Here is a 22437-nt window from a genome sequence, read left to right as displayed (position 1 = left end):
AGAGCAATGCTCACCTATCATCGGCTTAAAGTTGTCAGTGAGTGAACTCCTGGTGGTGGAAATTTAAAAGGATGACTGAGAAAGAGCTCTCGATTATTAAAGGTTTGGAACCCAAACAGATCTTATTAAATCAGGGGCTTTAATAAATTATACACACAAAATGCGTAGGAGGCTGTCTGCTCAGCTCTCCAAGGTTCTGTGAACTAGAGCTTCATGTACTCTTCAGACCTACTGCTGTGAGTCAGACAGCTGAAAAGACTCCCCTTCCAGATGTGGAGGATGGCCTGACACCTTGCTCTTGTATGCTGGTGGCTGTGAGCCACACACCTGCCTCCTTGTTTAATGCATGGCTGAGCCCTCAGGTCAACCTCTGAGTACAGCACCATCTTCTCTTTCCCTACACTGAAAAACCGTTTCTATCCACACAGATAATACCACACATTTCTGGCTAATTTCTGGCTAAATACCATCTAGGTTTCCCACAAGATGCTATTGCTCTCAGATCTTGTAAATGAAGCTCTGGGGAATGATGTTCTCAGTGAACAATCTTTAGACCCATTTCTTATCTACAGCCAGGACTGAGTGACTGAAAGGCTCATTTTCCAGTTCAGATGTCTTCAATCCAGTGAGCAATTCTAGTTTCAAGTAAATCAAAAGGCATAATAGTAGGTTAATTGAAAGCAAATCTCTATATATAGCCTGGGGCATAGTATCACAAACAATGCTATTTATTTCAAAGAATTAAGTATTCTTTATTCTTTAACTGACAGTAAAATCTTATTTATGCCTTAATAGAAGATGATTAAAACAGCTGTCTACTGCTGAAGAATGAAGAACAGTTAGAAAAAAATGACATAATTCCAGGGACTGTTATAGTTTTTAATGTGCTAATACTATTTAATGCTCTTGCTAGGAACAATGTGGGGATCCTGGTGGACACCAAGTGGAACATGAACTGACTGACAAAAAAGGCCAACAGCATCACGTGTGAAATGAAGGGCAGTGCTGACAGTGGGCTGACAGACATGAGCTCACCCTTCTGTGCAGCCCCAGTTAGGTCACACATGAAGTGCTGGGTTCAGTTCTGGGCTCCCCAGTACTGAACAGTTTTTTCTTGATATTTTTTGTCTTGCAGTTTCTTTCAGTCAAATCTGATTTCTCTTGATATATTCTAGATCATGTGCATAGATCCTTGTTCTGTTAACATCAGCAAAAGTTTTGTCATTCATTTTAGAAGATGCTGAATCATACCTAAGTTTATTAGTATATCCATTGATATGGTGCAGCAGTTTGCTATGAACATACTGACAAGTGCTTCGATGTGTTTTAAGAACAGAAAGGAAAACTGTCAATACTTGGGCCAGTGGCTTTTCCTTTGACCTCTATCACATCTCTATAGTTCACTTATAACTCACGAGGCCTCAAATCTTGGAAAAAGAAGCCTAGTTAATTACAAGTGAACATCATGTATGTTATTTTGTAATTTGGATAATCAGGAAACAAGGTTATAAATATCTCAATCATAATACAGACTGATGGACACATACATCTTAAAATTGTAAAAAAAAAAAGTATTTGTTTTAACTCTGAAACTATCAGATCAATAGTGGGAATTCAGTTACATATTTTGCAAGTTGCTACCAATAATGAATTAGCAGCGACAGATTAATTATAACCAGTAAGCACAATCACTCTGCTGTGAAGCCTTGCCATGCTTCTATTTTATCATTCATCTGCTCCTCTCAGCTCAGCTATCACAGAGCTTCCACCAAGCTGCTGTAATCAGTATGCTGCTGATGATAAATAAAGAATAGTATGCAACAATAATGTGCAGTCCCAGCCCTTGTAGATTCTTTTAAGCTTACTGAATTTCATTATAATACTTTTCAAGTGACAGGACTTTTGGAGTTAATATTAAGCATTTTGACTTATTAACTGCAAATCAACTATTCTATTAACAGCAAATTCATTCCCAGCTTGATATAGAAGATACTTTGAACTTTGCCTACTTCAAGCTGTTTTCCTAAAAACAGAGACAGTTAAACAATTATCACCTCTTCTTGTCCCCGGACTTGCAATAAGATTCATTAGAAAACCAGACTATTATAGATCTTATGTACTCACAGTACTTTTTTTGAGTACTCCTAAGATTACATGTTCATATTAACTTATTTTCATGATTTTGGTCAAGGCATTCAGATGATCTCCATGGCACTATAAGTCTTCAGAAGAAGATGGTTAAAATGTTTTCCTTCACCATTATTTATCATGGTGCATCAGTCTCAGGTCTATTCAAGCTGCTTTGTATTCTGTCTTTCAAATCCCAAGTTTCATTATGTTAACCTACACAGAAGCACGTTAAATTACACAAAGTTTTCCATGCTTTTTTTTCAAAAAATAAAAGACACTGTGAATACCAAACTATAATTTTCTGTAACAAAGCACTTTTGGGAGACAACTGCAGCAAATGTGGTCCTCTCACAAGCATAATCCCTGAAAACACAACTCTGAGGAAGCTGTTTTTGTACTTATAATTATTAGCTAAAAGTATAATTATGACTGACTTGTTTTCTCTGGAAATAATAAGTATGAAGTCATGTGTTGCTCCTGGAAAACAGTTGACTGTGAATTCATCTCATTAATCTGCCTGTTATTTTACTGTCCAGTGGACTATGAACTACCATAGTAGTTCATATATGAAAAAGACATTTTACTCTAACATACTGATGTGCTTGGTGCTGCAGAAGAGAACTTCACTAATTTGCCACTAAAGACTCATAGAAGGCCACAGTAAAATCACAGACACAGATTATGTGAATGGGAAAATCCTTACTCCAGTATTTTTCCAGCAGAGCATATGGGATCACTCTGAGCAGATTTATTCTCAAGCTGTACTCCCTTTTCCCTTGCACCTGGTGTTCCATGCGTGAGCAAGGCATTTCACTTTTCTTACAGGCTATGCACAAGTAGTTTCCAAAGTCATTCCTCTCAGTCTCATCTGGCCTTTGGGAAATCAGTGGTATTACCTGGGATGTGAGCAGGGGGAGGAATTGTCTCAGTGTGTGTAAAACGTTGTGAAGCGTTTTACAATCATTTTGTCCAAGTAGTGCTACAATTAACGATGTTGCCTTCTGTTACTGTGTGAATTATGAACTGAAAACAAGTCTCCAAAATCTAGGAACACCTGTTAAAACGTTATTAGTCACTTTTAACACTTTCTTTTTCACATTACAGAGAATGCATCAAGACCCAGAGCATGAGTACAATAAGATATTCTTCAGCTCTCTCATTTGTTTTCACTGACACCACTATGCTCATATGTGAATGAAAAACAGAAGATGTTTATAGGAAATGGATAAAATATGCCATTTGAGGCATTTGATTTAGGAAGATTTGGTCACCATACAAAATTAGACTTGCCATAACATTCTCATAGTCATAATGTTTAGGGGACTCTGAAGCCACTCTTGAGCACTGTTGTTTAACAAGTGGAAGAGAAAAATTATTTCACATCATACTGGAAGGAATAAAAAAGCAATGCTGTTAAGCCTATAAGATTTTTTTCCTGATATTTCTATCTAAATGCAGATTTCTATTTTCTACGCTGTTCTATCCATATAAGAAATCCCTCAAGACAAGGACAGTGAGTAGAAATGAATACTTAAAATGAAAGGTTTTTGGTTTTTTTTTTAGAAGGAAGACAAATGTGTCAAGTATGTCTGATATCACTTTAGCAGTGAGTTGAGCTTTCTTTATCTACAGATAGCCTTGCAAATGTGAAAAAGATGAAACTGAGGAAAAAAAGATGATCTTGGGATTGTGTTTGAAACACTATCCTTCATTTTTCTTGTTCAATCTACTGCTAGCACAAAAGCAAAGGACTTCAACTGTCATTTAGACAAGTCAGGCTCATTTTGAAACCTTGGTGCTAGCACTTCTTCCAGCTATGGAGTAGATAGTATTGCTAACTGTTTAAATTGTTCTTCATCTATTTAAGGATTTGGGGTGTAGTTTTACTGTGCTCACAAACAAAAATTAAATACTCATGGCAGAAAATGATCTGTCATGGCAGAAGGCGATCCATCCACTAATAAGGGAATTAAATAAAATCACACACAAAGTGTGGCAATTTAGGCTGCAAGAGGAGATTTCTGAGTAACAGTCAGTGCTGCCAAGCTCTTGATAGTGACAAGTGAAAACAGTCAGAAATCACTGCTTCATTGCCGGAGGTGGACAAAGTTGTTTGGTTTCTCATACATTACTATGCATGGGAGAAAACCCGAACTCTCAAATCCTGGGTGGTCAACAGATATCAACATTTTGGTTCTGCCGTCTGAAGTTATTTATTTTTTAATCACTAAATGAGATGGGAGTTATTCTTAACTGTGATACTGAGGAGATGAGAGCATTAGAACCCCACAAGAAATACTGGATAGTTTGTGGAGGGGACGTAATCTGGAGGGGTTAAAATAATGTGAGACAAGAAGTAGCTGAATTCCTGCATATGTGCACATGGCTAAGGATCTTGAAAGTGAAAATAAAAGCTATATCTACACTGTGTAACTTCTGCCTTAAGTGTTCTGGGCAGCAGAAATTAGCGTAAGTTTTTGAGAAGTATTTCCTTGTAGTCGTGCAGTGTTTTCTTGTCTGCCACCTATATGTTTGCACAGGAGTACTGTAAAGACTTCTTTCAGATATTATCATACTCCTCAGTCCTACAAGTCTGTGAATTCTTAGGACTAAGGAAAGCTGCCCAACCTAAGGTAACAAAAACAGAGTCCCTAAGCCATAAAAAGGTGCAACTCTCTCCTTTAACATGTGGGATCAGTAGCATTACTGATATCATGGATGCTTTTTTTATGAAGACAGTCCAATTTTAGAACTATAAAGATTCAATATGCAGAAATTCTGAACATAGAAATAATTATATTTTTCCATTTTCTTTAGTTCAAAAATGATTCACTTTCCTGATGCTTCTCTATCTGTTATAATTAGCATTAAACTGACAATGAAGGCTGTGGCAGTGGTAATTATAATGCTACATATATTTCTATTACGAAAAATAGATGAATAATTTTATATGACATGTCACATGTGGTAATCACAAGAAAGTGCTTACTTTTCACATTGGAGTCATTAGTCATCTTTCTGAACTACACTGTCACCTACAATGAGGGTACTTGCAATTAAATGTAAAGATTGCTTAAAGATTGCATAAAATAAATAAACAGGCATATGATCAACAGGAGATTTTTGCTAGCATCAAATAAACAAACGCTGTCAGAACAGAATGTACATTTCTAAAAATTGTAATGCACTTGAGTATTAGCATACGAATTATCCTGGAGGATAAAATCTCAGAAGGAATTACTGAGCGGTGAAAGTATATCAGCATGATTTCTGGGTAAGAAGTTGTTTTAAATAGCTGATAGCTGCAGAATTAAGTGAAACCACATTAAACAGACCACTGTGTTTTTCCATTTGAAGACTGCCTGAAAAAGCTGAGCAATATGCATTAGAAGTCTGACATGCATACTGTTATCCAAGGCTCCAGCAGCTGGCCTGCCCTGCAGGTCTCATTGCTCTAATGACAGGTGGCTGACCCTCAACAAACTGTGTGGAGCTCAGGACTACAGATTGGACTGGAGCGCCAAACCGCCTAACATTTTACTGTCAAGTTGATGATTGCAACACCTCTATTTTTCGTTATAGCTCAAAGTAACTTGAGGAACCATGAAATTAAACAGATATTGCCCACACAAGTTCACTGTAACTACAAGCTTAGGTGGCCAGTTAATTATAGTTGATTACATCGTTCAGTAAGCAGTGTGCGGCTCCACTAAACTTCAGTTAACTGTTGACAGAAGAGCTCTGCAAAAGACAGTGCATCATCCATACAATGCAAACTGTATATTTAAACTTCCTTACTTTGAAAATAAATTGAAACAAACAGCTCTTTTACCAACTACCTTATAAAATTACCCTTCATTTTCTTTTGAAGAAAATACTCCATTTGCAAATGAATCGTTACTAAATATGAAGCTTTCTCAAATAGATCATAAAATAAATATTGTAGAGTAGAATGTATCTAAGATTGAAAGTCAGTATTCACTTTTCTAGAGTCTGAGCAACAGGAAGAAGTCAAGGGAGGAGCATTAACTGCAGTCTTCAGGTTCGATCTCCAAATTGACATACTGGTTGTAATTGTGAAAAGACAGAAAACCAAATAATTATTTAGTAATATCTTTGTTATTCTTTCAGTTTGAGCCTTGGAATGTCTACAGGTACACTGTTCTTAAAAACCTGGCTATAGGGAGGGGCTCTTTAGCCTGTGTAATTTTTCAGTGGATTAAAATACACTGCTTCTGAAAGTGTCCATTTAATGATTTTGATAAGGAGACAGTGAAAATCTTGTGTTGACTTGAGAAATCATTAAGTTATTCATGAAAAGATTTAAGACAGAATTTCTAGGTTTGTGGCTATCATTTTAATACTTCATCTTATTAAAAACAAATATACAAGTAAGAATAAAAAATGGTTTGCACCTCTGAACACTAATTCACATGACTCAATACATGCAGAGGCATGAATAAGACAACTATGTATGTAGGGTAGATATTATGTTAAAAAAAGTCAGCACAGTAAGAATATTATTTGAAATATTCTTGTCATGAAGGCATCTTTAACTACGCTAAAAATCACAGATTTCCCTCTTCCTAATCCTCTTGCACAACAGACAGCAATCAAAAACGTGCTGCCATTTATCAATCTACCCATAAAGAAAAAGTTATTCTATCACAGATGGCAATATATAGCATGAGATAGAAATACTCAGCACATCTTAATGCCTGAACATGGTTTCCTGTATTATGAACAGATGTTTACACTTTAGTGCTAATGTTCACATTTCACATTAGGACATTTTCAGAATTATATCATTTTCTACTACTAAAAAGAATAAAGCAACCTCCATTGCAGACAAATATTTTGATACAAGCTGAGGCATCATGGGAGATTCCTAAGAGCCATGTTTAATTCTTACCTTCTTCTTGGTTGTCTGAAAGCAGACAGGGATCATAGAAGCTGGCTATATAGATAGTACTGATCACTACCACTACACAACTTAAATTCATCCTTTGTTCTTGCTGTATTCTCCATAGGTTTCCTAGATCAATAGCTTCCAGTGCTGTAACCCTAGCATGAAGCTGTCCTGAAATGAGTGAATGTACTGATTCTAGTACATCTAGGATACAGAAACAGTACTTTATTTTAAAAAGAGCATTTAAACTTCACATTCAATCTCTACAGCAAAACAAATTGTTTCTGCATGAGATTACTCTTCAAAATTGTGTGTTATGCTGAAATATCAGTAGAGCAATAAGTATGACCTTTGTAGCATATTGAAATTTATTTCATGAAAAAAAAAACCACCCAGGAGCAGATGGCATATGGATATAAACAAATTTTGAAGTGAAATGCTTTTGCTTATTCTGATATACTTAGTATATGTAAAGCAATTTTCCTGAGGCAACATAGAGTAGTTCAGAGTAATCTGATAGTTCTGAAATTTCCAAGCGATAAGCTTCAAATCACTCTCATGAATAAGAGGCAGAGTCCTCATGAAAACCTTGCAGACATGCTGAGCCAGATAGGGGGCAGCTGAAAGCAGTGGCTGGATGCTCTCACGAAAAGGAAGGCTGAAAGCTTGTGACCTCTAACACCAAGAGAAATACTTCTCTGCCCTCAATTTTTATTTTGTAAGGTTCCCTAATAGCCAGAAAATGGGACGGGCAAAGCTCACTTGAGAGAAGCTGTAGGAACCAGCTGGACCTGTACTGAAAGTCAGAATGAGGATGAAGCAATTGGCAATGGTGGTTGCAGAGTGTGTTGTCACTGAAGGTTTGCTGCTTGCTGAAGGACAGAATCTTTAATGTTATGGAGGCTGCCAAGGCTTGTCCAGCCTTTATTTCCTATGTCACTCATCAGTGTGCTACCAATGACACTGCCAAGGAGAGCAAGGATCAAATCAAGACTGCCTACAGAAATCTGAGGGGGGAAAAGCTGAGACAGCTGATGTCCTTCAGATCATGGGGAAAGCCTCAGTTGGAAATGGATGCATGTTGCAAGTTAGCAGCTAGCAGCATGATTGGTGCGGTAGGAAGTGGCTTGTCTCCTGTGACCACGTGTGTTTTTGTGCTGTTTATTTGTTATTAATTTGTGGAACTTGTAGATGTGATCCCATGGCAAGTAGCTCTGAAGCTCAAAGGAACCCAGGAAAGCCATCTGTTTTGGGTGTATCCTTCACCAAAGTCCGTGAATGGACTACACTGATACTCAGGAAACTGAGTGGACATATCAGGAGACCAGGAAGCTAAAGAAAGAAATTGTGTCAGTATCTCAATATGAAAAGGAAAGGGAGAAGGAAAAGGAAAACCATAAAGAAGGTGAAAGTGAGGTGGATATTGCCCAGACACTGAAGGATAGTATCTGGGATATTAGGAGGGGCAAGAAGAATGTCTACTGCAACCCCAATAGTAAAAGAATAAACAAAGAAAATATGTTTCTGCTGTTGAATTGGATGAGCGTCTTAGTGACAGCAAATACAAGACAAGGCTGAGGTATTCAGTGCCTCCTTTATCTCAGTCTCCAGCAACAAGTTATCACAGACTTCTGTGCTTAGGAACAGGGTTCATAAAATAGTTGTTTTTTTTTTTTTATTTTAACTAGTATAAATCATGCCTGATCCATGTAATTGCCTTCTATGATAACATGACAGAATCTAGGGATGGAAAGAGGGCAGCTGATGTTAGTTAGACTTTTGCAAGGATTTTGACAAGGGATCCTACAATATTCTTGTATCCAAGTCAGTATGTTATTCTCTGGATAGGTGGGTAAAAGGAAAAAAAGACAAAATAGCAGCACTTAGAGAGGGGAGGTTCATGGATATTATTTTATCTGGACTGGTGTGACAAATGAAATACCATAGAGTAACTTACCTTGTATTATCTCAGCATAAGAAAGACAATAATAAAACAAAGCAGATTCAGGAAGGCCACCAGGATTATCAGGTCTGGAGCACATGCCTTGTGAGGAGAGGCTGAGGCAGCCTGGGGAAGACATAGCATCAGGAAGACCTAAATGCAGCCCCCCAACATCTGAAGTTTATCATGAAGTTGAAGCAAGACTTCACAGTGGCTGGATGATAGGTGGAAAGACAGTAGGTATAGAATACAGGCAGGAACACAGATAAAAAGAAAAAAATAAATCACTGTGGGAACAAGAAAGCATTGAAAAATGTTGTCCAGAGAGATTTTGAAGTATCTGTCTTAGGGCATTTTCAAGATCTGAAAAGATAAATTCCTAAGTAACCTGGTCAAGGTAATCCAACACTGAGCTTGGTTTGAGCAGCAGTTTGGAGTAAAGACGGGAGTTCCCTTCCAGCCTGCATGTATCTATGAAATCAATAGAAATACACTGCTGAAATATAAGAAATATGTGGCAAAATATTGTTTGTCTTAAAAATTTTCAATGTGATATTATTATATATATCAGCAGGCAAACTTTTACAGCCTGACTTGCTGAATCTGGGGACAGATAGTTCTTTGTGTCAAATTAGGATCTAAAAAAAAAAAATTTCTCTACATACATTCAGACTAGAGGAGAGAAGACAAATAGAAAACTAGCTTTTAGAGATGAAAGGACATGAAAAGAAAGGATAGAACATCTAACCATTGATGATTAGAGAATAAATAGGGAAATATAACATGATCTAATGACTGCTGGCAGGTTAATAGTGCACAGTGATCCAAATCACCCCTTTGTTCACTGAGGGTTATATCTGGATTGTCATCATAAAAAAAAAAAATCAGAGAAGCGGTGAAATTAGTTACATGTCAGAAAACAATCTATCTGAAAAATAACATTTACAACAAAATATTTCATATTGTCAAGAGACTCCTACACTCTGCTTTCTCCAAAGACACTCAAAGTTTTGACACTGCGCTCAGTGGACAAAACCTTCATTATAGAGAAATATGCCATGATGTTGGGAAGACATCTTCTATTTTCCAGCTAATCGTCTAATTGACAGGTGAAACAGAGGACTGCTATCAAATACTTTTCAAAGAGAAATCACTATTAGATGTTTCCTTCTTCCAATTTCACACATTTTGGAAAATCTTCTCAAGAGTAAATGTAGGCTTTCATGAGCACTTCACGTTTTTTTTTTTCACCTGTTAATATGTTCCAATCTCCATGGTGTATTAGTAGTGAAATAGCTGATGCTACTGTGACAAGTACAGCAGAAATCACTTATTTTTATCAAAGACCAAATGTGCATTACTCCTTATAATAATATCTCCAAAAGAGGGTATGAGAAAGTATGTGGCGTATTTGATACTGCTGTTACACGGAAGAAGAGTAACAAAGCAGAGCTGCTAGTGATTTCTTTGATGATGAGATGATGCTAACAAGTAACAGCTTTGTCCAACTTTTGAAATGACAAATAATTGTAAGAAAATCATGTCACACTTCTGTTAATCGGTTCTTCTTTCATTCATCTCCCAAAGCTGGCAGGAAAAGAATAGGCTCTTCCTCTAGTTTGAATCTTAATATTTCTATATTAGCATGCACAGCTCCATCTTCTGATACTTACGTTCAGAAGATCATTACATCTATGTCTGCGAGGGAGCAGTAGGAAGACTTGTAAATCTTACATGTTCCTGGATTCAGAATCTTCCTCTTGTCAAGATCACCGAGTTTTACAAGCTATTTTAAAGGCATGCCAAGTAAATCACATAACTACTGGTTTTAATTAGCACTCCTGCAAGCTGTAATGATCTTTACCTGAAGCTGAGTGACATCAAAGAGATATGAAATTCACTCTTGCCTTTGATGTTTTTTACACATAAAACACTTCTCCTCTCATCCATGTAGGTTTTTTTATACCCATTTCATTAAGCAATTGAAGGACACCAACGGGATTTAATCCTTGGCAATGATGTACCAAAATAATAATGAACTGAATTATTATTAAGAAGAATATTTGAATATCATAAATAATAGTATTTTCCACAGTGTTTCAGGTGATTAATTCTCACACAGACTATCATGAAGAAAACATTAGTTCATTGTATTTGCATTTAAAATGATATATCATTAAATTCAGAAAAGGATTCATATACAAAGTTATTTTTCTATATTTTTTGAGGACAAAACCCAAGCATATATATTTGGTGGCTCTGAAGAGAAAACGCTGTCTAAAGCTATCATAAAATCTCTGTAAATGATATTTTTAATACTATATGCTTTTACAAGTGCTTGGTACCTCAGTACCCATACATTTCAAAAACACAAATGGGACTTTTATCTATATAATAGCATAACTGATGTGTTGCATAACCAATAAAGAAGTACATGAAATATCCACTCAGCCATTTAAAAATAAAGTTAAATAACAAAGGCAGCACACTGTAAATGAGCATGTCAGTCAGAAAACTGAAAGTAAAATAAAGGATGGGTTTGTTTCTAAGCATCACTTTGATAAAATTTACTGGGATTTTCAAAGAAAAAAAATCAAAGACTTCAGACTGCAGAATATGGGACTGCTTTTTCTGTCTCAGGATGGATGACTGCCTATCTCAAAAATGAGAAAAGTAGTAAAACATACATCTTGTAGACTACTGCACCATAAGAGATGGGTATTTTTTGTAGAGCAGGCTTTTAGAAACTGCCCATTAAGTCCATAATTTGCCATCCCTTTCTAGGTGGGATTTTTTTTTTTCCATTTCTTGCTGGAGACCAGAGAGCAGAGGCTGGGAGACTGCAGAAACTTCAGAACTCTGCAAACCCAGAGGGCATGCAGAGGAAAAGGGAGCAGGAAGAGCCAAGGGGTGGATAGTTAGAAAGGGTTATAAAAGGGCAGGTCACGCCTAAAATGGAAACAGCCAGTACAACTGCCTGTCCAAACCCTGTGCCTGGTCACTGCAGTCTGTGCCCATCTTTTCTGTATGTGGGTGTGTGAAACTGGTGTCAGCTGCTGGAGTCAGCTAGAGGTGTAGGCCTGCAGACTGTGGTGGAAGCTACTGGAATGAGTGGGATCTTGCCAGGCAAGCAGAGAGCCTGTGATGATACTCAAGGAACATGTGAATGTGCATGTGCTTGTGAGCCTAGAGCGTGTGTCTGTGTTTATCTGAGTCCTTTGTGTAAGTGCTGTTGGAGACCGGGGCAGACCCTGTGGCCAGTTCTGTCACTTCCTCATCTATGTCTTTTTGTGTGTCTGTCTGCATGTATCTTGGATACACGCTCAGCTTTATTACTGGATGAACCTGCCTAAGGAAAAGCATCCAGTACAGGCCCAGTCAGAGACTGGTGCCCAAGCAGCCCTGGGCTGGAGTGTTCTTCGATCCTAGCCTCAACACCTTTATCCAAAATGATTTGTTAGTTGACTCCCTTGGAAAACATGTATTGCTTTCATATATTGTATAAATTTTACTTACACAAGATTTTCTAGTAATTCTGAAAAACGGTCACCTATTACTATAAATTCTTTTAGAATTACTGGTACAAACTGCTATTCATTCAGGCTCAGCTAGTTAATTATTTAACAACATACTTTTCTTTTGGCAGACAAGCTGCAGTCTTTGTTTCAAGATTATTTAAAATATTAATCTAATGATAAATGAAAACATCTTAGTGTACAGTTATTTATAATCTACTTCATTATTTAATGGACACTTTACAGGAATTACCTTGAAACTCAATGGGTTTGACCTTGCTCTCATGGAAATCAATTGAAAATATCACACAGAGTTCAATGGATTTTGAATAACTTCACTTGTGTAATGTTGTTTATGTCTGGTTTGGCTATCTTAATTATCCCAAACATAATGCACATAGATTCCCACTTACAAAAATAATTTAAAAAAAAAAAGAAAGAAAAAAGAAGAAGAAAAAAAAAAAGCTGATGATAGTAAAATAAAAAAGAAAGAAAGAAAGAAAACTGGACATTTTACCTTTCCCATAAGCTTTTTCTGCTGGACTATTAATATTTATGTGGCATATTTAATAAGATGCAACACATATGCCAGGTAACAGGATTAATTAATTTTTGTGGATGATCTGTATTTATGCAAACACTTTAATGAACCCTGTGCATTATAGAAAGTACACCACAAGGGACAAGAAGACTTAATAACTTGTCACAAGTTATTTAGGCATTTTCCTCATGAACAAAATTAATTCAAAGTCTCACTGGATGTTACACAATCTACTGATACATTTACATTTGGAATTAATGTGTTAATTTTTTTCTTTACCATTATCTGCAGCTAATGAAGGAGGAGAATAATAAATAGTGGGTTTAAGTGAAATGATATATTTATACATGAACCTACATAGAGGTTTGGTTCTTTACATCTACAAGTCAGTGATGAACAATGTGTAACAATAAAATGTTAACAGAGAATATTCACATATAAGGTGCTAATCCAGAACACAGGTAGCTGATACAAAGTTGGACATATCATTTTGCATAGACAGATCAATTGTTCTTCAAAACCCCTGAGTTCATGCTTCCTTGTGGCACTCATTCAGATTTTAAAAGTACTGTGGGACAATATCATTAAGTTACAAGCATCTTGTTTTACAAAGGGTCCTTGGGAAATGTAGGCAACTCAGCCAGAACTCTGAGTATTCTCAGAAAATTTCAGTGTGCCACGAATATCTACAGTATGATGTCAGGTTGGCTACAGTATATTATCTTCTCTTTGTTTTACTGTATTGGGGTAATCTTCTACTGAAAAGTCTTATTCCTAAACATAGATGTAAAGTGATGGTGCACTGACTTAGAAAAAATTTCAGTAAAAAATCATATCCCGATGTATTAAAATTTAGTGTGACTTGAAGCATATACATCCTTGCTGCAAAGATTTGGATGCTTATGGTTCTTAATTGCAAACTGATCAGCAGGATAAAGGGCTTGTAACTCACTTGTGTGTTCTGTTTCATCTCAGAAACCTCTCTGGTGCCACCACTAGCATGGCTGACTGCCCCATGATTACTGCCTTGCTTTGGCTGAAATCTTGTCTGTCAGTCACATTTCAGGAGCCTGATTCCCAGACCATAGAAAATCATTGCAATTTAGAAGTGTTCTATTATTTGTGAAGTGAAAAGATACTGAAAAATAATAATGGCAAGTTGCTTTGGTTGGTTTTTTTTTGTTTTTTTTTGAGGATCCAAACTTAAATTTTATATTGCTGATACATCCTAAGAATACCCAATGTTAAATATAAAATTGGACATAAAATCTGTCTCTAGGAAAGCAAACATTTAATTGATGACCTGCAGCATGCAGCAGGTTATTTATATATGTTAACGTATGCCAGACTTAAATTATTCACTTGTTCTAGTCAAAAGACTGTGGATGTGCTTTGGGTCTGGAGTTTTCTAAAGAAGATCATAATGAAATAATAATGATTCTCATCAAGCAATTCTGAAAAAAAAAAAAAAAATCCAGCTGAATCCAATTCAAACATCCCATATTGATAGGTACACTCATTTGAAACATTTTAGTAGTTTCCTATCGATCCAGCTTGTCTACACAGTATAAGTACAAAGGATATTGGAATATGTACAGAAATAAGCAAAAGGCATAAGCAATTACAGCCATCTCTTAATCTTCTAATTAGGCCAACTGGCATGGTCAGTCCATTTCTATGCCATTTAAATATTCTTATCTACAAAACGGTGAATTATTGGGAATGGTTTCTTGACCATGACAGCCAAAATGATGCCATTAACTCTATAATGTTGTCCTATTCGATGCTTTGGTTTTAAAGCAACCACACTGGATTCTACACAAATGCAGTGAGGCTAGCTGCATGGATATTTCTGTATAAAAGTGATGTTAGGATTTAACACAAACAAAGTAGAAGAATTAAAAGCAAAATCTGAAGCAATTTTCTTACATTTTCAAATTCATTGTTTTCCGAGACACGTGATACAAATAACTTCCATTTCACTACATTCGTATAGAATTCTCATTGGTATCAGTGAATCCTTGCAACAAAAATACATTGTTTTCACTGTGACATATTATTCGTTAAATCCTCAAAAAATATAACTTTAAACACTGAAACACTGAGGCCAAACATTATGTATAAAATTGGAGCATTCTCAAAATACTTTTGTCAGGTAGTTACATTAGTGAGTAATAGAATAGCAACCACTTTATGATGTATTGCACTAATTCAGCTTTTTGATGATGGATTAGAGCAATACATAATCCAAAAAGAGGCATTTTGAAGATAACTTATTCAAGAGATGGATGAGGGTGGGAGTAAAGGATCCAGGAGAGTCAATAAATAGTAATTATAAAACTTAATAGAATCTTTGAGGAGTAGTTCTGCTGAACATTAAGTGGACTGTAAACAAATGGACTGGTAAATTGCTCATCAGCCATTCAAACTGTTCAGTGAGATGGTCTGTGAAGGTCTAGGCTTCAATTACCGTAATACGTTTCTCTAGAAATTGCACCAGAAGTCCTTAAAGGAAGTAATCCCAAAACTAGTTGAATTGATGAGCACTGAAATTTCTTGCATTATACATTCAGTTTCACTCCTTTTTTATATCACCAGAGATGAGAAACAGAAATCTTTTGTTACTTTGCTGTTTCTTTTCACTCATTCTACTGTTCCCCTTTTTGTAGGCACAGCAGCCTGGATTTCAGAGCACTGGATACTACTCCTTGCTTTGTCAATAGCCAGCTTCATGGCTACACTCATAAATGCTCCATACTATGTTTCCATTATTGTGAAAAGGGTGTTGAAAATACTTTTCTGTCCTTTGTAAGGTCTGTTCTTGGAGGGATGTGGTATATGTAGTGGTATAAATAAAGAAACATACAGTAGTTTTAAATGTTTATTATAATGATTAAAAATTGTATAGTCCTGTTTAACAAGATCAATAAATACTTGATTTTTAAAACGAGGAGCTGTGAAGAATGCTCTGCTAAGTATCATACCCAATAAGAACTGCAGAGTGAACTGATCTCATGCTGTTAAAAGAACACAAGCAAATGATAAGTGATGCTGAAATAATACTAACACCATCTTGCATGCTGACTTGTTAACTAAATGTTGTTGATTAAGTGGAATCATCTGCACAGAAGTCAGTCCTAAAGAAATCAGTATATGCTGCCCCAGTCATGTTCACCCACCTACAGTTAGGCGAAAGCATAAGCAGAGATGAAAATTTTTGTGGGGAGAAACCCAACTGAAAATCAAGAGGGAAGGGAAGCTATAAGATCAGAAACATTTATTTCTGGAATCTTAGAATGGTGTGGGTTGGAAGAGTCCTTTAAGATAATCTAGTTCCAACCCCCTACTATAGGCAGGGACACCTCCTACTCAACCATCTTGGCCTTAAACGCCTCCAGGGAGTGGGCATACACCACCTCACTGGGCATCCTGTTCCAGTGTCTCACCAGTAAATAATTTCTTCCTAACATCTAGTCTAAATCTACCCTCTTCCAGTTTAAAGCCATTTCCCCTTGTCCTCTTGCTACATGTCCTTATAAAAAGTCCCTCCCCAGCTTTCCTGTAGGCCCTGTAATATTAACATTCCTGTAGGAATGTTAGTTCACAATGACTGGGAGATTCACATCCACATTGGCCTACCCTCTCTACAGCACCCCATTATACTCCCCACCTTGTGCTTCAGACAAAGCATTTGCACTTGAAGGAGAAGACTTAGAAGTCTGGTATAGGCCTATGACCTAGTAAGGCCGGGTCTGTAAACGGCTGGTAAGAGCTACTTTACATGGGCTTCTGCAGACAGCTAAATTTTCTTAAATCCACTACATGAAGAACTGCTGAAAAATTATGATCACTTTCTGTATTACTTGCACCTTTCTGGCAGGGTTTCAACAAGAAAAAGACAGAGTGCTCTCCCACGGCCCAGCAAAATGGTAGTGAGTATGCATTTGAGGGATTGTGGGTTTGGACTTTCCCAGGTGAAGAAAAGCCTGTAAGTGCCTGAGCCCTCATTACAGATATACTATATTAACTACTCTTCTTTTATGGGAAAAAAAAAACAACAAAAAACAAAACAGTTTTCAGTCATTTGAAAAATAATGGTAAGTGCTCTAGTGGTCCCATCTCTGTGTGGAGAACTAGACCCAAGGCCAATGACATCTTGGCTTGTATCAGAAATAGTGTTGCCAGTGGGAACAGGGAAGTAATTGTCCCCCTGTACTCAGCACTGGTGAGGCTGCACCTTGAGTACTGTGTTCAGTTTTGGGCCCCTCACTGCAAGTAAGACATTAAAGTCCTGAAGCATGTCCAGAGAAGGGCAACTAAACTGGTGAGGTGTAGCACAGGCCTTATGAGGAGCAGCTGAGGGAGCTGGGATTATTCGGTCTGGAGAAGAGGAGAATGAGGGGAAACCTTATCACTCTCTATAACTACCTGAAAGGGGGTTGTAGTGAGCTGAAGATCACTCTCTTATAATTAGTGAGAAGATGAGAGGGAGCAGCTTCAAGTTGTGCCAGAGGAGATTCATACAGGATGTAGAGAAATACTATTTCTCTGAAAGAGCGTTCAGGGAGTGGAATGGGCTGCCCAAGGAGATGGTGGAGACACTGACCTTAGAGGTGTTCAAGGAACATTTAGATGTTGTGTTGAAGGACATGTTTTAGTGAGAACAATTGGTGATAGATGGAGAGTTGAACTGGATGATGTTATAGGTCTTTCCCAACCTTGTTAATTCTAGCCCTTGCCAGTGTCTTGAAATGAATGGGAATCATTCCCAGGCCCCACAGGATATCATGCAGATACAGTCCTCCTTCCTCTGATCTTTGCATTTCTCAGAACAGTTTCATTTCCAGAAAGGGCTTCTGGGGCAAAGAAGTCAGATTAGGCTGTTGGATCAATACAACTGCGACAACTCAGATGGAAGTTGCTCTTAATCTAAAGGTCATCACAGCTTTCAAGACTGTCCTCAATCTGAGTAAATATATCACAGCTACAACAGAGGAGGAATTATTAGAGCTTTAGGACTAGGAGCAAAAGAAGACAGGAAAGGATTTGTCACAAGATTTCTTATTTGTAGAAGACAGGAAGGCAGGCTGCAAGTGTGGGTCTCTGCTCAGCAGGGGAACAGAAATAAGCCAGGCTGCTGTGTCTAACTTGAAAACCTAGACAGGCTCCAGTGCTTCCTGTGACTTCTCATCCTGTTGCTCTTTCTGACTCCTGGAGGTACATGTAGTTCATAGTTACTATGCTGAATGAATCACACTTCATTGTGATTGCCTTATTTCCTGTGCTTTCCCAAATTAATGACCTATTCATAGAATTAGAGAGATACAGTCAAGCTTCAGAGAAGAGGGTAGAGATGGTAGCAGGAAAAGCTGTTCTCAAACCATTTGAGGTGGAACATTGCATGAGTTTGTTTCTCTGAATTAGTTTCTGAAAAAGGTAGATGATATGCATATGTGATTAGGAAACCTTTCTATTTACATTACAAAAGTTTCAGAGAAGTATGGAAATAATATTAATGAACGCTACCAACCCTTTGAACATACTAATGAAGGGATAACAAGTTTTCAGCACTTCCCTTTCTTTGTCAAATTTTAGGAATGATGCAATCAGTTTGCATAAATATTTCTGGTGCAAAAGAAGCAGACATAACTCAAAGGTTTCTAGGTCACTTTTGGATAAACACTTTTATCTAAAAAATATCAAAATAAAAACTTCTCAAGTAGTATAAATTTAATAAGATAAGGTAACAAAAAGGGCCCATGATTTTCTAGTTTAGGAATTTCTAAGTAATAGTCAACAATTCTGCTCCAGAATATATGCATTCATATACATGCATCTCATCAAATAATCTTATCTATAAGAAGTGACATGGCATGGATAGTATGCCTCTCACCATGTTGACTGCTTAATTGCCCACATCCATTGTTACATTGCTGCCCTGTCAGCATGCTAAGTAATTGAAAAATTGTTGTGTGATGGAAGATCAATACAGCTCTAGCATGAAGCAAATGTTATACAATACTAAAAGCAAGGAAGTAGCCACAATTAGCAACTGTGATTATCTCCTGAAGACAAACAGGCACTGGTTGGTGTTTCCCTGGTTCATTTCTTCTTTAGCAATGACAATCAAAGAGTTTTCAATTGTTCATATTTCTAAAGTGCTATTTTTTTTTCTAGCAGGACTACTCTTGGGGAGATAAATGAAGTCGTTGAAGTTTTGACTTGAAGGCTGTCTATTGTCTGTTTTTAATTAAAAGAGCTAATGGTCTTTATTGATTCCTTAAATGTGCTATACTAGATAAACCTTTTGTACTTATCCTTTGTTAAGTATGTCTAAGCATTTTAGGACTTTACTAAACGCTTTCATAGAGAACTTTGGGGTGGTGTAGAACACCAGAAATAAAATATTCATATAAATGTATGCTGAAATACATAAAGCAGTATGATTAAGGACAGCATTTTAGTATTTTTATTTACCAGTCCACATAAGGTACCATTGTCTGGCTAACATTCTTCATGAAAGTCACACTGCATAGAAAAATATAAAATTAACATAAAAGATTTTTGAATTTATATCATTATGTCCTATGGGTTTTATCTCAGATTCACTTTAAGCTTAAAAGGACATTTAGTAGGCATTTTTGTTTATTTTGGCTTAGTTTATTTTGTTTTGTTTGTCAGGTATTTACATAACTTTATAACTTAGAGACATCATAAATTTTTGTAATGCATTCATATAGTAGGTAACAACTACAATTGTTGGCAAGTTATAGCTGAAGAGTTAAAGGAATTCTGTCCCTCTGGAAACAAAATACAGATGCTGACAGGGAAGGTAAGATCACATGTGAATTCATTGCTAAGAACATCACTTCTACATTAAATGTAAACTTCTGTCTTAAAATTAAGCTGTATGTAGGAAAAATGTAAAGCAACCCTTGTCAGAAATACCTATATTAGCCCTTTTCAATCTGCTATGTTTCTGACATTTATTATATTAATTAAGTAATCTAGTATTTTGTTTGTTTAGTTTTGTTTTCCTTTGAGAAGAGTCATATTACTGCTTATGTTACACAAGGGTTTTCTGATAGTTTTCACAGAGATAAATAAAATAATCTGATTTGGCAAAGAAAACAGTGTTGAGAAGAGATTCAAAATGTTATTATCAAAAACGATCAATGGAAAGAAGTCAGATACATAACTCAATTACTTTTTTGTACAAAGAGTATAACGATTCTGTTAGTCTTCAGATGGTATCAACTTTTCCTTAATCCAATGTGAAAGACCAGTCTTTTCACTTAAACTTAGGATTTTTTTATTGCTACAAAGAAAATCCATTTTTCTCTTACATCACAACAAACCACCCATCCTTCTAACAGCTAAAATAAATGAGGGGCAATATAGTTACAACAACCACTGGAAAGATTCCTTCTGGCACATTTTAAAGATAGTGTTCCTGAGAACACACTGAACAATAAAATCAGAAAAGTCATCATAAATAAACTTGCTAAATGTCCGTTCTATGACCACCCATGTTCAGCTCAGATTACATTAATAGGTGGAACAAAGATTAATTTGTCTTGTCTACCTTGGTCCAGCACAGCTATCACAAAGTGTGATGCTGCAGTAATCTGGACATAACACATTTTATAGTCAAAAAGTCCAAGAAAACCAAATGACTGTAAACAACTTGTTCTAGTAGGCAATGTATAAGGTGTTGCCGGTATTATTCAAAGCTATTTCAGAACTCTAGTGTTATCTCTTTATCTGTCAGGTTACCATGCTTCTGCCTTTTGCAGAGTGAGCAACAAGACAGACCCATGAGGAACAAGAGAGGAAGAAGTCTACTCCAGTGACACATTTTCACTGTAATTGTAGTAATGTTAATTTCAGCTGTAGAGCCAGAGCAAGATCTTCTATCTGCAGATAAAGAAGGCCCTAGGTGAGAGAGGAAGTGAATGAAGTTCATCCACCTCTTCAACCCTGCAGTGACACCTACTTGGGTGGTTAAGTTGCCACTGACTCACGGGGGTGCTGGCCAACTTCTACATTAACCAGCAGACCACCTCATATGCTGATCTGTCTTGATCTCAGTCTGGCAGGCACAATACTCAAGGCAGGTGCAAGTCACATGTTTCCTGCCTGTGACGCAACTGCATTTTCCTGCTGCCACCAGGATTAACATTTGGAATAGCATTTTGTGAAGCTGGAGATATTTATGAGACCATGGCCACAGTGCAGAAAGAAGAAAGTACAATACAAAGCATGGGAAGAAGACAGAATATAAACCTGAATGAGGTACGCTCCCATCCCTGGAGATGTGGTGGTACAGCTAGCCTAAGACAGCAGATTTTGGTTTCTTGGGTGATCTTTATCTTGTACTCTTACTCCTACCATGATACTCTGATCAGTAAATCACAAGGTATATCTCATGCAGCGAGGCATAACTTTGCTTTTTACTTGTTTGTCTCTTTATGTTTCTCATGCAAATACACTTGTCTGATTGCATGGATGTAAGTGGATCCTTTTTCCTTTGGAAAAGGAATTGCTGAAGGACTGTCAAAGGTTGAACTCCAGCTGTAATGCTCCTTCATCTAGTCTAAGTAGCCACCCACTGATCTGTTCTATATTTTTATAATTTTGTGATATATTTTAGAAATGTTATCACATTTCAGAGTGTGCATGCATGGGAAACTGAATTACTAAGTAAAGTCTCTTATCAGTAGTCTTATGTCTGTTACAGAGGTATTTCCTTGAGTTAGGTACAAGGGTCATTAACCAAAAAGAGGTTAGAAGCTGCAACACCGGCACATTTTAGCACTTCTATAAAGGCTGTAACAACCTGGTGTGGCTTTCAGTGCTGAAAGCTGATGCCCTAAGCCAGGCATTTAGCAGTGTACTTTCTTCTCCACCAAGGTGTAGCAAAATGTTTCTGTGTCAAACCTGTACTGAACAGGTAATTCTCACAGGAGGCATGAGAACACACAAATAGTGATCTACTAAATCATATGAAGTGAGTTACATCTCATTTTATACCTAGCTTTGCCAAGTGAAATATACATTTCATATTTCAAAGTCCTCAAAGAAATTTACAGAGCCATATGAAATGTTTTACTTTTCATTAAACCTAATGAAGATTAGCACATTGCCTAAATGTGAAGAAGCTGTACTGATTAAAGGATAAAATTTGCAATGCATTAAAAAAAACAAACTTTAACATTGATCAGGTCAGTGACCTTTTGTTACGATTTTGAACGGTAACATTGGTCAGTAATGTGTTCTATGAGCTAAACCTCCTCACTTTTCAGCTATAGCTGAAAGTGCATGTGTTACTGCAGCCCAAACAGAAGACAAAGTGCAATCTGAATCTCTTACTTCTACCAATCACCTGTTGGATTTTTTT

This window comes from Cyrtonyx montezumae, unplaced genomic scaffold, assembly GCF_038088225.1.
Source record: "Cyrtonyx montezumae isolate F1298 unplaced genomic scaffold, pur_monq_1.0 scaffold_13, whole genome shotgun sequence".
NCBI lineage: Eukaryota > Metazoa > Chordata > Aves > Galliformes > Odontophoridae > Cyrtonyx > Cyrtonyx montezumae.
Note: the sequence above shows the minus strand (reverse complement) of the source record.